The 13,914-nt window shown below is 44.6% G+C and overlaps 1 protein-coding gene and 1 long non-coding RNA gene across 2 annotated transcripts in view; one reads left to right on the top strand and one right to left on the bottom strand.

Annotated features, from left to right (window-relative positions):
- The window catches only part of LOC145353166 (exosomal polycystin-1-interacting protein-like), a 77,017-nt gene extending 73,193 nt beyond the window's left edge, over positions 1–3,824 (bottom strand). Inside the window, exon 1 of the mRNA XM_080203625.1 lies at positions 3,748–3,824. The gene's annotated coding sequence lies outside the window, so the exon portion shown is untranslated. The remainder of the gene's footprint in view (positions 1–3,747) is intronic.
- LOC145353167 (uncharacterized) overlaps positions 1–13,914 on the top strand; it is a 39,274-nt gene that overhangs the window by 2,721 nt on the left and 22,639 nt on the right. The window lies entirely within an intron of this gene.

Below are 13,914 nucleotides of genomic sequence, written 5' to 3'. Positions count from 1 at the left end.
CCTAGTCCAGCTGACTCTGCTAAAGAGAGAACATGGCAAGGAAACCATGCAGCTGTAGCAGATGAGAAAAAGATCAATTTCACCACTTGAAGAATAAGGATCTTTCAAAATGGTAAAGTTCTAAATTCAGCACATCTAATAATTGCTTCTTGAAAGAAATGACTGAAGAGTCCTTTTAACTATTACTCCATGTTCTGTTCAATGTTTTTGGGTGGTTGATGACTCAATTTATTCAGTGCTGTCCTGCTGATTTTACAGAGGACACAGACATTGATGGCTGGACAGCATTGTTGCCTATCCCCAGATGCCCTTGAGAAGGTTTAAGTTTAAAGTTTATTTAATGGTTTCACAAGTAGGCTTACATTAACACTGCAATGAAGTTACTGTGAAAATCCCCTAGTTGCCACGCTCCAGCACCTTTTCGGGTACACTGGGAGAATTTAGCATGGCCAATGCACCTAACCATGATACTTCTTTGACTGTGGTAGGAAGCCGGAGCATCCAGAGAAAATCCACTCAGGCATAGGGAGAGCTCCGCGCAGACAGTAACCTAAGGCAGGAATTGAACGTGGGTCCCTGATACTGTGAGGCAGCAGTGTAAACCACTGTGCCACCTGTCTTTCGGACTGTGGGAGGAAACTGGAGCGTCTGGAGGGAACCCACGCAGACGCAGGGAGAACTTGTAGACTCTGCACAGGCAGTGACCCAAGCTGGTAATCAAACCCTGGTCCCTGGCATGTGAGGCAGCAGTGTTAACCACCCTGTGCTACCGTGCCACCCAGAATGTTGTGGTGAGTTGCATTCTTGAGCCATTGCAGTCCATGTGGTGTAAGATGCAGCCAGACAGTTCTAGAATTTTGGCCAAACAATAGTGAAGGAACAGCAATACAGTTCCAAGTCAAGATGGTGTGTAGCTTGGATGAGAACTGTTGACCTGCTTTCATGGGCCATAGAAGTATTTAAGAGACATAATTAAAATAGAAACTGGCAGGGAATTTCCAAGTTGTCACTCAGAAAAAAGAGAAAAAAGCAGCTAATAAGAAATAACTTTAGAATGATAAAATTGATAAAGTTAGAGTTTAAAGAAAAGGAAAATGGTAATGAGTTTGCTCTTATTAAATGTAGTTTCAGAATCCAAAGTAATCTTTGTTAAAGAAAGAATTTTCATTTATAAGGTACTTTAATAACCAGAGGATGTGGCATTTTACAGTCAATGAAGTACATTTGAAGTGTAGCGATTGTTGTAAAATAGGAAGCAGAGCAGGTACTTTACACACGGCATAGTTACACAAAAAGCAATGTGATAATCTGTATTTTGTGATGTTGATAGGGGGTTAGATATTAGTCGGGACAGCAGAAAGGACCCCTCTGCCATTCTTTCATAGAATCGTAGAATCCTACAGTGCAGAAACAGGCCCTTCGGCCCATCGAGTCTGCACCAACCACAATCCCACCCAGGCCCTATTCCCATATCCCTACATATTTACCCGCTAATCCCTCTAACCTACACATCCCAGGACACTAAGGGGCAATTTTTTTAGCATGGCAAATCAACCTAACCTGCACATTTTTGGACTGTGGGAGGAAACCGGAGCACCCAGAGGAAACCCACGCAGACATGAGGAGAATGTGCAAACTCCACATGGACAGTGACCCGAGCCAGGAATCGAACCCAGGTCCCCGGAGCTGTGAAGCAGCAACACTAACCACTGTGCTACTGTGCCGCCCATATCGTCATTTGAAATATTGTCCTTGGATTTCTTATGCTCCCTGAAGAAAGCAGACAGGACCTTGGTTTAAGGACAGCATCTTCCACAGAGCAGCATTCCCTCAGTATGCACTGGAGTACTGGTTTAGATTATGTGCTTAAATCTGAGGAGTGGGATGCATGCTCACAAACTTCTGAATCAGAGACAAGGGTTGTATTTTCAAGTTTATAATCACAGTAATGAATCAGCCTTATTTCTATATCATAGAATCATAAAATCCCAAGGGCGGAATTTTCCAGTCCTGTCATCCATGGGAATTGTAATGGGCGGGAAACAGAGCATGCAAAGATCTGTTGACCTCGGGTGGGATTTTCCGGCAATGGGGCGAGCACAGCCGAAAATCTCATACCTAAATTGTAGAAGGATGCAATTTGGCCCATCAAGTCTGCACCAACATCATTACCCAGGCCTACCTCCTGCCCGATACCTGCATCCCCACATTTCCTCCACTAATCCCCCTAACTTACATATCTTTGAACACTAACGGGCAATTTAGCATGGCCAATCCACCTAACCTGCACATCTTTGGATAAGATCATTAAGCATTTGTGCCAACGAAGGAGATTATATAAGCATTGGTGGCTAATGGCTTCATGGCTAACTGGCAGAGTGCATTTGTCGCAAACTTGCTAAAAAGGCCAAGGTCATTTTGATGCCAGGGTCTCATTGGATTTGAATTGGCAAGTATAGGATCCCTCTCACTATTTACACTCTGATTTCCTGAATTTTAACTCAATTATTTATATCTGGGTGACCTGAATGACACTCATAAGCAGTTTGGCACTTACAACAATCCAGAAGCTTCCATGGGTTTCTGAGCTGCTAGTCTACTACCAGTACCACAATTGAAGTGGCCATGAGCACTAACAGCCATTGGTGGGGACTATTCGGAAGGATTGTATGGATGTTCCTCATGTAAAAACATACAGTGTACTGGTCTTTCCCCAAATTTTTACTTCTGGCTGACCACTTACGTAAGGATATTTTGGCCTTGGAGGGAGTGCAGAGGAGGTTTACTAGGCTGATACCGGAGTTGAGGGGGTTGAGCTATGAGGAGAGGCTGAATAAACTAGGTTTGTACTCGTTGGAGTTTAGAAGAATGAGGGGAGATCTCATTGAGATGTCTAAGATGTTGAATGGGAGGATAGGATAGAGGTGGAGAGGCTCTTCCTGCTCAGAAAGGACAGTAGGACTAGAGGGCACAGCCTCAAGATAAAGGGGGGGCAGTGTAGAACGGAGTTGAGGAAGAACTTCTTCACTCAAAGCGTGGTGAATCTCTGGAATTCTCTGCCCGTTGAAGTGGTGGAGGCTGCCTCGCTCAATATTTTTAAGATGCGGGTTGATAGGTTTTTGATAGGCAAGGGGATTAAGGGTTATGGGGAGAGGGCGGGAAAGTGGAACTGAGCCACGACAGATCAGCCATGATCTTATTGAATGGCGGGGCAAGCTCGAGGGGCTAGATGGCCTACCCCTGCTCCTATTTCTTATGTTCTTATTTACAAATAGATTGCGCTGAGTTTAACTCTGGTGCAATATATGAGCTGATCTTTTGGTTACATAGATGACCTTGCGCACCATGGTTTGGTTTAGGTGCCAGATGAAGTATTTATTATACATTACATAAAGTAACAAGTTGTTGGGACTGAGTTTGAAGGTGTGTTTAAGAAGGAATAAAAGTTTGTAAAAGGCTTTTATAGGGCATCCCAAGGTGTTTCAAGATGGTGAATTATTTTGGAAGCGTTGCCACCCTCAGTTTATGGGCTAACAAGACAGCAAAGTCTCGTAAATGAGATAAGTAACTAGTAGAGATGTCGCGAATATAGAATTCAGCACAAACTTTAGAGCGAGGGCCTAAGCTGACTGTGGAGTGAAGCAGAATGACACTCTGTTCATGGGGATAGGGTACAGAACTTCAGTTGGAAACTGAATGGAGTGTAAATCTTGTGCTGTGTCAGATCCAAACGCAGTATAAACTCACCTAACCTCGGTGAGGATCTTCCCTTTCCCACTTTCCAAGCTTTTGCATCTCTTACTGGTAGTTGAATGCTCTGCCCACGCCTCCGGGCTGTATCCATGGCCGTACACAGCTGTCTCCTGGGCTAGACTGTTCCAGATCCAGCCAGGCAATGTAAACACAGCTCTGCCTGAGTGGAGCCCAGATTGTAGACACTAGGTTCAGGCTTGGTAGCTTCTGTGAGGATGCATGTCAAGGCTGCTGATCAGTTAATTGGCCTCTCATGACATTGCTTAATTTCAATTCCTTCCTTTCAATCCACTGCCAGCCAAAGTTTAATCATGTGACTGCTTTTAAAGTGAGCATTTCTTGGTACTGTTTTGGTTTGATTTTCTTCTGTCAACTGAAGAAGGCTGGAAAGTTTTGAAAACAGGAAGTTTTGTCATGCTGAAACATATATTCCACTTGCACTCTCGATGTGAGGCTGACAGATGTAGGCGAGTTGCTAGCTGGGGTGTTCTATTACACAGGATATTCTTGGCATATCCATTAAGGGTGGTGGAGAAACATTAGATTATAAATCAAGATGTGAAAATTTCAGATTTTTTTACTGCAAACCAACTTTATTTAATTTGGTCCCTTAAGCAAACCTACAGTTTTTAATTTAAGTGATTAATCTAATTGAAGACATTGACAAAGACTGACACTGCAGTACAAGCTTTTGGAACAAAGGTGTTATTTTTAAATGGTTTATTTCTGTTTGGTTTGGCTTTGTGCAACAAAGCTAGCTAACTGATCAGTATCTTGCTTTCAGGAGATGCATGTGTCTTTTCTGTACGGTGATCAAATTTGTTTTGTGCAAAAGGACTATGGGAAACACCTTCAGTTGTAGCAAATGTGTTTTTCTGTAGTCTTCATGAAGATTGTTAGAATATGAGTATGAAATGAGAGAGGCCATTTGGTCCATCAAGTTGATTCTTTTCACAGGCTACGCACAATCAATATAATGTTCCTGTGATGCATCTTTGGATTTTTTACTAGATTATCGAATAGATTCATAGAATCCCTACACTGCAGAAGGAGGCCATTTGGCCCATCGAGCCTGCACCAACAACAATCTCACCCAGGCCCTATCCCCATAATTCCACATATTTACTCTGCTAATCCCCCTGACATTAAGGGGCAATTTAGCATGGCCAATCCACCTAATCTGCACATTTTTGGACTGGGGGGGGCAGGGGGTGGGTAGGGAAACAAAGCATATGGAGGAAACCCATGCAGATGTGGCAAGAATATGCAAACTCTACACAGATAGTGACCCGAGGCTGGAATTGAATCCTTGTCCCTGGTGCTGTGGGGCAGCAGTGCTAGCCACTGTGCCATCGTACACAATGCTATATAATGCTGCTTTATATGAATATAAATTATTGCCTGCTAAAGCATCTATTTAATCTACACGGGGCACCTTTACTTAATCTCTTGTTTCCAAAGACAATGTTGCAAAATTCCAGAATATATATCGACTCTCAAATCTCTACCAATCAGCAACATTGACTGCACAAAAAAAACTTTAGCCTTTGCAGAACAAGTGTCACTGTGTCAAAAACATCAATTGATCCTTTCACTCAACATTTTTATCTTTTTAATCAGTCACCACATCTATTTCTACTACTTCTAGTCCTGTTCAAATTGGATTAGATTATAGAATCCAGATTGCTATTTTAATGTACGCATGTACAATCTGACCACCTCCTGTGATGATGGTGCTGAAGAGGTGCAGCTAACCTAAGTTTGAGTTAATATTTTGGGGGCCCAGGGGAGGAGGAATTTTCTTTTCTGCCTTTTTTTTTCTTTGTTCTTAATCCAATCATTCTTTCCCGTCTCCATTTTGTTGGGTGGCACAGTGGCACAGAGGCTAGCACTGCTGCTCCACAGCGCCAGGGACCTGGGTTTGATTCCCAGTTTGGATCACTATCTGTGTGGAATCTGCATGTTCTCCCTGTGTCTGTGTGGGTTTCCTCTGGGTACTCCGGTTTCCTCCCACAGTCTGAAAGATGTGCTGGTTAGGTGCATTGGCGGTGCTAAATTCTACCTCAGTGTACCCAAACAGGCACCAGAGTGTGGCGACTAGGGGATTTTCACAGTAACTTCATTGCAATGTCAATGTAAACTTGCTTGTGACACTAATAAATAAACTTTGCTTTACTAACTTTTTCAGTACCTGGTTAACATTGAACTCACACACTCTAATTTACACTTACTTCTCAGTCCGATCGGTGTTAATTACACAGGTTTTCAACTTTGACTGGCCAGGATGATAGACAGAATAGAAACAATGCAGAAGGAGGTTATTCAGCCCATCGAGTCTGCACCAGAGTATCTTACCCAGGTTCTTTCCATGGAACTCCACATATTTACCTTGCTAATCCTACACAACTCGGGGCAATTTACCATGACCAATTCACCTAACCGGCATATTTTTAGATTGTGCAAGGAAGCTGGAGCACATGGAGTAAAACCACACAGACACGGGGAGAATGTGCAAACTCCACACAGTCACCCAAAAATGGAATTGAACCTGGGTCCGTGATGCTGTGAGGCAGCAGTGCTAACCACTGTGTCACTGTGTCATCTTGTCGCCCTGTTCGCTCAGGTCCCAGGTGTTCTCCTCACTGTGAGCTTTCAGCAACTTTTTGATTGGAAACCTAAGTGTAGAGGAACAATTCCAATCAACAGTGGACACTGTTACATCCCCTAATACAGCAAAAATACAGGTGAACCTGTATCTGGGGTCACCATCACAGATGTCAGAGCAGCTTTCTCAAAGGTCAACCCAAGGAAAGCGACTGGCCCGGATGGGGTACCTGGATGAGCACTCAGGTCCTGTGCAGATCAGCTGGCAAGTGTATTCACAGACATCTTCAACCTCTCTTTACAACAATCTGAGGTCACTGTCTGCTTCAAGAAGGTGACCATCATCCCACTATCTAAGAGAAACCAAGCAGCGTGCCTTACTGACTATCTGCCGGTGGCTCTGACATCCATTATTATGAAGTGCTTCGAAAGGTTAGTCATGGTACAAATTAATTCCAGTCTCCCAGACTACCTGGATCCACACAGTTTGCCTACCACCACGACAGGTCCACAGCAGATGCCATTTCCCTGGCCCTGCAGTCAACCCTGGAACACCTAGATAACAAGTACATCTATGTCAGACTCCCATTTATTGACTACAACTCAGGCTTCAATACTATTATTCCCACGGAACTCATCTCCAAACTCTGTGGCCTGGGCCTCAGCACCTCCCTCTGCGACTGGATCCTCAATTTCCTAACTCACAGATCACAATCAATAAGGAGAGGCAATAACACCTCCTCCACGATCATCCTCAACACTGGTGCCCCACAAGGCTGTGTTCTCAGCCCCCTACTGTACTCCTTATACACCTATGACTGTGTGGCCAAACTCCCCTCCAATTTGATTTTCAAGTTTGCTGACGGCACCATCGTAGTGGGTTGGATCTCAAACAATGACAAAACAGAGTACAGGCATGAGATAGGGAATCTGGTGAACTGGTGCAGCAGCAATAATGTCTCCCTCAATGACAACAAAATGAAGGAGATTGTCACCGACTTCAGGGAGAGTAAAGAAGAACATGCCCCTGTCTTCATCAATGGGGATGAAGTAGAAAGGGTTGAGACCTTCAAGTTTTTCTTTGTCCAGATCACCAACCGCTTGTCCTGGTCCTCCGCACTGAAACTATAGTTAAGAAAGCCTACCAATGCCTCTACATTTGGCCTCAAAGGGCCAAATGGCTTCCTTCTGCTCCAATCTTCTCTGTTACTATGCTTCTATGTAGGAGGCGGCCAAGGATCCTTGAGGGATTCCAAAGTAATGATGTGGGAACAGGGAGAGAAGCCAGTTCAGGAAATTTTCTGGCTGGAGAAAGAAGAATGGAACCAAGTAAGGCCAGTTTCACCCTGCTGAACAAGAGAAGAGGGCCAGTCTACCGATACCTAAAACATCAAACCTGATACTCTTTACAATTTTCTTGGAGGAAATAAAATAATAAAATGGAAAAGTGCTTTAGTATTCAGGAGTAATGATTCGCTTCATGCTGCGTTTGCTAACATTTGTCTCCCTCTAGTGCGCACAGGAGTGAGCAAGTTGCTTTTTTTTGTTTATACATCCAATTCAATCCAATCAAAGTCCAATTCAGAGTGTCAGCGAGTGAGACATTCCAGATCCAAGCTGACAAGACAGGGCTCTCAATTCCTGTCCTGGGCTTCATCTACACGATCCAAGCTAATTGAAACAGGCATTGCGCCTTTTCCAAGGCTTGATCTCATTCGCATCTCAGCCAAAAGGCCGAGATGCTGCTTTAAAAAAATTGCTTCAACTGAAGCCTCAGTGCAACCTCATGACTTCAAACAAGTGCAGCACATCGATACTACCGATAGCCAAAAGGCCGAGAAACAGGTTGGTTATGAGCCAGTTTTGTGATCCTTGCCCAATGACGACGGTACTTGTGCTTCCGCAGTGCTGAAGCTGGGCTCAACTCGAAGAGATTACTCTCTAAGTGGCAGTAACACAGAGAAAATACAGGCACCTCAAACATGCCACACAAAATAATATGGATGCCGGAAGTGGGAAATAAAACTAGACAAAGCCAGAAACACTTGAGTTTATATCTTCGGTTAATGAAATTGGAAGATTTTGCCATTTTTGAAAACCTCACTAATAAGTAATTAAGCTTGTTTGGAAGCCAATGGACAAAAAATGAACCATTACTCACAGTATAATAGGGTGGCAAACATGGTCAGTGGGAAGTATGTATTTTTCAGGCTTTGTAGCAAAGGATGTTAAGTGGGATTATGCTTAATTTAGAATAGAACAGTACAGAAGGAGGCCGTTTGGCCCATTATGTCTGTACTGATCACAATTTCACCCAGGTCCTATTCCCATAACCCCACGCATTTATCCTGCGAATCCCCCGACACTAGGATCAATTTAAGCATAGCCAAACAATCTAACCCGCACGTCTTTGGACTGTGGGATGAAACTGGAGCAAACTCATGCAGACAAAGGGAGAATGTACAAACTCCACACAGTGACCCAAGGCTGGAATTGAACCTGGGACCCTGGGACTGTGAGGCAGCCATGCTAACCATTGTGCTACTGTGGCACCCTTGAGGAACCTGGGAAAGGGGCAAAAGGGAAACATTCTCAGCAACATTGATCACTGTACAATTTGAGTTGTGCATTAATGTCCAGATTGGAATTGTCCATTCTGTTAGTGGCATCTCCTCCCATGAGCGGGAGACCAGCTAGCTAGGAACAGGTGTGCCAGCATGTGTCGGAATGTGGGCAACCTACGAGGGGCTGTGGAAGAAAGGCAGCAGCACCAGGCAGGTAGTGGTAGCCCTACCCTACCAACAGAGTGTACAGGCTCAGGATGTTTTCCCTTGGTTGGGACATTCTCCCTAACCCCAACCTGTGTCCCGATCCTTGGGACACCTTCTTTGGAAAGGTGCTCCCCTTCCCAGGCACCTAAACTTCCTTTTCACACTGTCTCACTTGAGTTCTTCTCTTTCTTCTTCTGCGGAGGGCTGGTATCTTAGCTGAAGAAATTAAAAACTCGACCTGATGTCCAGACAGATCAAGTGGCACTCTCCAATATGCATCTGTGAGAGTGCCATCATTTGCTTTACGTTTCAGAACCTGGCTCTGCAGAAGGGCCTTGTGGCCTTCTCCATTTCTATTTCTTGTGTTCTTGTGCACAGAATGAGGAAGCTGTGCCAGGGGAGAAATTTCTAGAGATAGCCCAGTCCTCTGACGATGAATCTGAAGAAGAGGAGGGTGACCCACCCGGTGAAAGCCACTCCATAGGATGCCCATGAGACAAGAGATGCTCATATTTTGAAGTTTCCAATAACAGAGTGTCTCCAGCTCAATAGCATCTTCTTGACCGCTGTTAGCACCCTGTCATCAACAATAGGTCATGTGAGGTATATGTGAGTCACAGAGAGGCCCACGTGATCATAAACTAACAGAATTTCAATTCAAATCCATCACATCACTCAGAAATAATGAACAAATGTAGCTGGGGAATCATTTTAAAAGCAGCATCTCAGCCTTTTAGCTAAGATGCAAATGAGATCAAGCCTTGGCGGGGGAGCTATGCCTACTCCAATCAACTTGGATCATGTAGATCAAGCCCAAGACAGGAGGTGAGAGCCTTGTCTTGTCAGCTTGGATCGGGAATGTCTCAACTTATTGAGACTCTGAATTGGACTTGATTGGATTGAATTGGAATAAAAACAGAAAAAAGTAAACTCATTGATGTTCACAATAAACTGAAACAGTTTCACAAATAGGAAAGGCACACATTTGCACCCATGTGTGACTAAAGTGGGGTTTTCTTGATTCTATTCCAGGTGCTGTGGTGTTGCTCCCGCCTCATTGCCAGTTGTGCTGGAGACAGGCTGCTGGCCTTAGGCCCCTTTGCTTGGGGGACCTTGGCAATTATCCTCTGGTTGTGAGAGGAGTGAAGGCCCAGGCATCTCTTGCTCCATGGCAGGTTGCGTGTCTGTTCCTGTGGCATTCGGAAGCAATTGTGCCAATGGAATAGAGAGGCTGCCCCATCTGAATTGCCCTGAGAGATGCTCCCCAACAGCATCAGCAGCTGATCAGCCATCAATCCCCCTGCTTTCCTGAGAGGGGTCAGGACCTGATGTGAATCCAGGAAACTTGGGTGGGATTTTCTGGCTGCACTCGCACCAAAACCAGAAAATCCTGCCCGAGGTCAACGGGCCTTCCTTTGGTCTACCCTCTGCCCGCTACAATTCCTGTTGTGGGCGGGATGGGAAAATTGCCCCCCCTTGTCTCCCTCTCACTCTGGCTCTGGGTTCCAGATCTCCAAGACAAGGCAATGGAGTACAGGTCTGTTCACACTCCCTGCATCAGGAATCTGCTGGGCTTGGTCCTCCACGACAGTCTGTCAATGGAGGAAGCTATGCATTCTGTTAACAATTGATTGCAATATTCATGACCTGGGTAGATTTCTCCATCGCCTGTGCCAGAATACACAAACCTTCCAATATCTCTGCCACATCCCCACAAATCTCACACTGTACACCCAGCACCTGCCACCTGAAAGACAACTCCAGAGGCTTGTCATCAGCCTAGGCGTCAGTATCGAGGTCACCTCCGGCACTTCTCTGACTGCCCGAGGCCTTTCTCAATCTCCTGTGAGGCGCTCTCAGCAGTGTGTCAATCCATTACAGATGAAATGCTGTTAGCAACTGCTGTGCGTGTATCTGTGCTGGTGTGAGGTGCAAAGCAAGGATGTGACTGAGGTTGCATTCCCTGAGGCTTTCTCTTCCTGCTTGGAAGGTACAGTCAGTCCCTTGGGGCTTTTTCCTTCAGCTGCTGATATTGCACCTGTGGGGGAAAATGAAACGAGAGTCTGAGGAAATCTTCATCCTTTGAGGTGGGTTTGCTGAGATATTCCTCCTCTTTGCAAACACTAGAAGTATTGGTAGACGTTCACCAGTGTTTGAACCCTCTCTCCTTCAACAAAGAGTCACCTCCTCCCAGAGTTCAGCATCCTCAAATTTTTTAATGCTACCTCACTGCCATCTTCCCCAGTTTCAAGAGCACTCTACTCCCCAGCCCCTCCTCTATGTTTTTCTGGAATTATAGTGTAAACCCTTGTAATCTCACCATTCCAAAACCTTCCTCCCATCTTGCCTCAACCTACGACCTGCCAAGTCCAGGATCACCTCCTCAAAGGTTATCAGCGTGACCAAGTTTGGTTTACTGCCTTTTGTCCTGTTCCTCTCCCTGACAGTGTGTGCCCTCTTCTCCTTCAAATTGAGAGAAATTGTAATGATGATGCTGCCCTACAATAGTGCTTTAAGTGTGTGGCTCACATGTTCTTTCTTGGCAGCACACTTCCTTTACTGCCCCTTGACAACTAACAAGTGTTGCAGTTCCCATCCCTCCAAATTGCATTGCCATGCAGAGTGGCATGTCTGCCATACACACAAGGCAATCCCATATTTGACCCACACCACACTCCGACCAGAATGCAGATATACTCATCCTTGCTGACCTGAAAGATCATGGAGTCTTGACCGGCACTGCAGCCACATTCAGGTGGACAGTCAGACGGTTGCTAACCTGTTTATAAGCAAGCTCTTACCTAGTGCAATAGTTCATTGGAATTTAGTGCCTTCCCAAACAGAATTCTTCAGTGTCTAAAGAATGCTTTCAGGTGCAGATGCCAGAGTCCTGTGCCAAGAGTGCCTTTAAATGATGGCCTGCAATTCACAGCCTTCCACCTCTGTCTTGTCTTTTGTGGCTGATTGGGTACACTTACTGCATTTGGTCAACTCCCCATCAGGTAGCCATTAATTGCCACTGCACGTACTATCCAGCATCTCAAAAAGGCAGGGGTGAGAGTGAGGAATCTGCACCTTTCCAGGTCGGACATTGGCCCATTGCTTAGATATGTCAAATTCAGCCCTTGGAGAGTTGAACCACTCCAGTCCTTGGACAAAGATTTGTCAGTCACTGGGATGGTTTAGTCGTGGAAAATGTGTGGATTTACAGGGATAGGGTCGGGGAAAGGAGGGCAAGATATGCTGTCAGAGAGTTGGTGCAGACTCGATGGGCTGAATGGTATCCTGCAATGTAAGGACTCCAAGATTCTAGCATAGTAATTTATGCATAAATGAAAACTTCTTCTGCCATTAATGTGCATCATTTCAAATTAAAGAACCAATATTTCATCAATACAACTGAAAAAAATACATGCAAAATGTAGATGTGGTTTAAATTTATTGGATTGCTTGCTGCATTTGATTGCTTTTTTTTACAATGAATATTCATCATGAAGTATTGTTACTTAGACATAATAGCCTGCAGAGGGCACTGTGTACCTGAGGAGCATGCGTTCTTTCCCGATTTAAGATGTCCAAAGTGAATGATGCCACAATGTGGGCCATTTTTGTTGTACTTCCAAGTGGTTTACTGTTGCCCGCAATTGTGGAATTCATTTATTTTTTCTTTCCTGCACAGATAGGGGAAAAAAAGAATCAGTGGGATAATAGTGCATACTGTAGGACTTTATACAGATCTACTGGTGATATTAAGTTTGCTAACAGTCCCCAGCTGTCCTCTTTGTACGAGATCTGTAACTGATTCTCTGATGAACGAAGGCTTAATCTATTTCTTTAAGTGCATTTAGGGATTTGCAAGGTTCCTGCAGGGATCACTTACTTCATTCTGCAGCTGCTCTGACGTCATTGCCATAGCAGCCTTGGCTCTAACCGCCATCTTGGCCAAATGGTAACGCTTTTGCACTTTGTTTTTTTAAAGACATAGCAAAGTAAGTTATCTTAACCCAAATTGGCCACAAAGGAATGAATTCCAACTGACAGCTGGACTTGTCTAAATGCTGTAAAAGATCATTGTCGTCTCCGCCCAATATATCCCAGACTTTTATAGACCATAGCTTGAACTGCACTTTCAACATTGCGGATGGTAAATTGTGCAGCCACTTGGAGAGGCTGTTTAGCACAAATGAAAACCACTGTGTGGTGTCTGCGCATTCTCCCTGTACCTGTGTGGGTTTACTCTGGGTGCTCCTGTTTCCTCCCACAGTCCAAAGATGTCTGAGTTAGGTGGTTTGGCCCCTTGGTGTTAGGGGGGAATAGCAGCATAAATATATGGGGTTACAGGAATAGGGCCTGGATGTGATTGTTGCCCATGCAGGCGTGATGGGCTGAATGGCCTCCTTCTGCACTGTAGGGATTCTTATGGACAGGGACAAAAAGAACTAGTGAATATTATTGGTTAATATAAATCTAATTTCCTTGTCAGATTTCTGCATATTTAACAATTACACGGGATCTCCTTTATTTCACATTAAATACACTAGCTTATCCCATAAGGAGGCAGTGGTGTAGTGTCATTTATTGCTGGACTCATAATCCAGAGATCCGGAGTAACGTTCTGGGTACTCTGGGTTTGAATCCCACCAAGGCAGATGGTGAAATTTGTATTCAAAAACAACCTGGAATTAAAAGCCTAATGATGATCATAAAACCATTGCTGATTGTTATAAAAACCCATCTGGTTCACTAAGGTTCTTTAGTTAAGGAATGGGCAAAAGATGCTGGCCCA

This window comes from Carcharhinus amblyrhynchos, chromosome 15 (genome assembly GCF_965287045.1).
Source record: "Carcharhinus amblyrhynchos chromosome 15, sCarAmb.v2.hapA, whole genome shotgun sequence".
In the NCBI taxonomy this organism is placed as follows: domain Eukaryota; kingdom Metazoa; phylum Chordata; class Chondrichthyes; order Carcharhiniformes; family Carcharhinidae; genus Carcharhinus; species Carcharhinus amblyrhynchos.
Note: the sequence above shows the minus strand (reverse complement) of the source record. Positions and strands in the feature narration are given on the sequence as shown.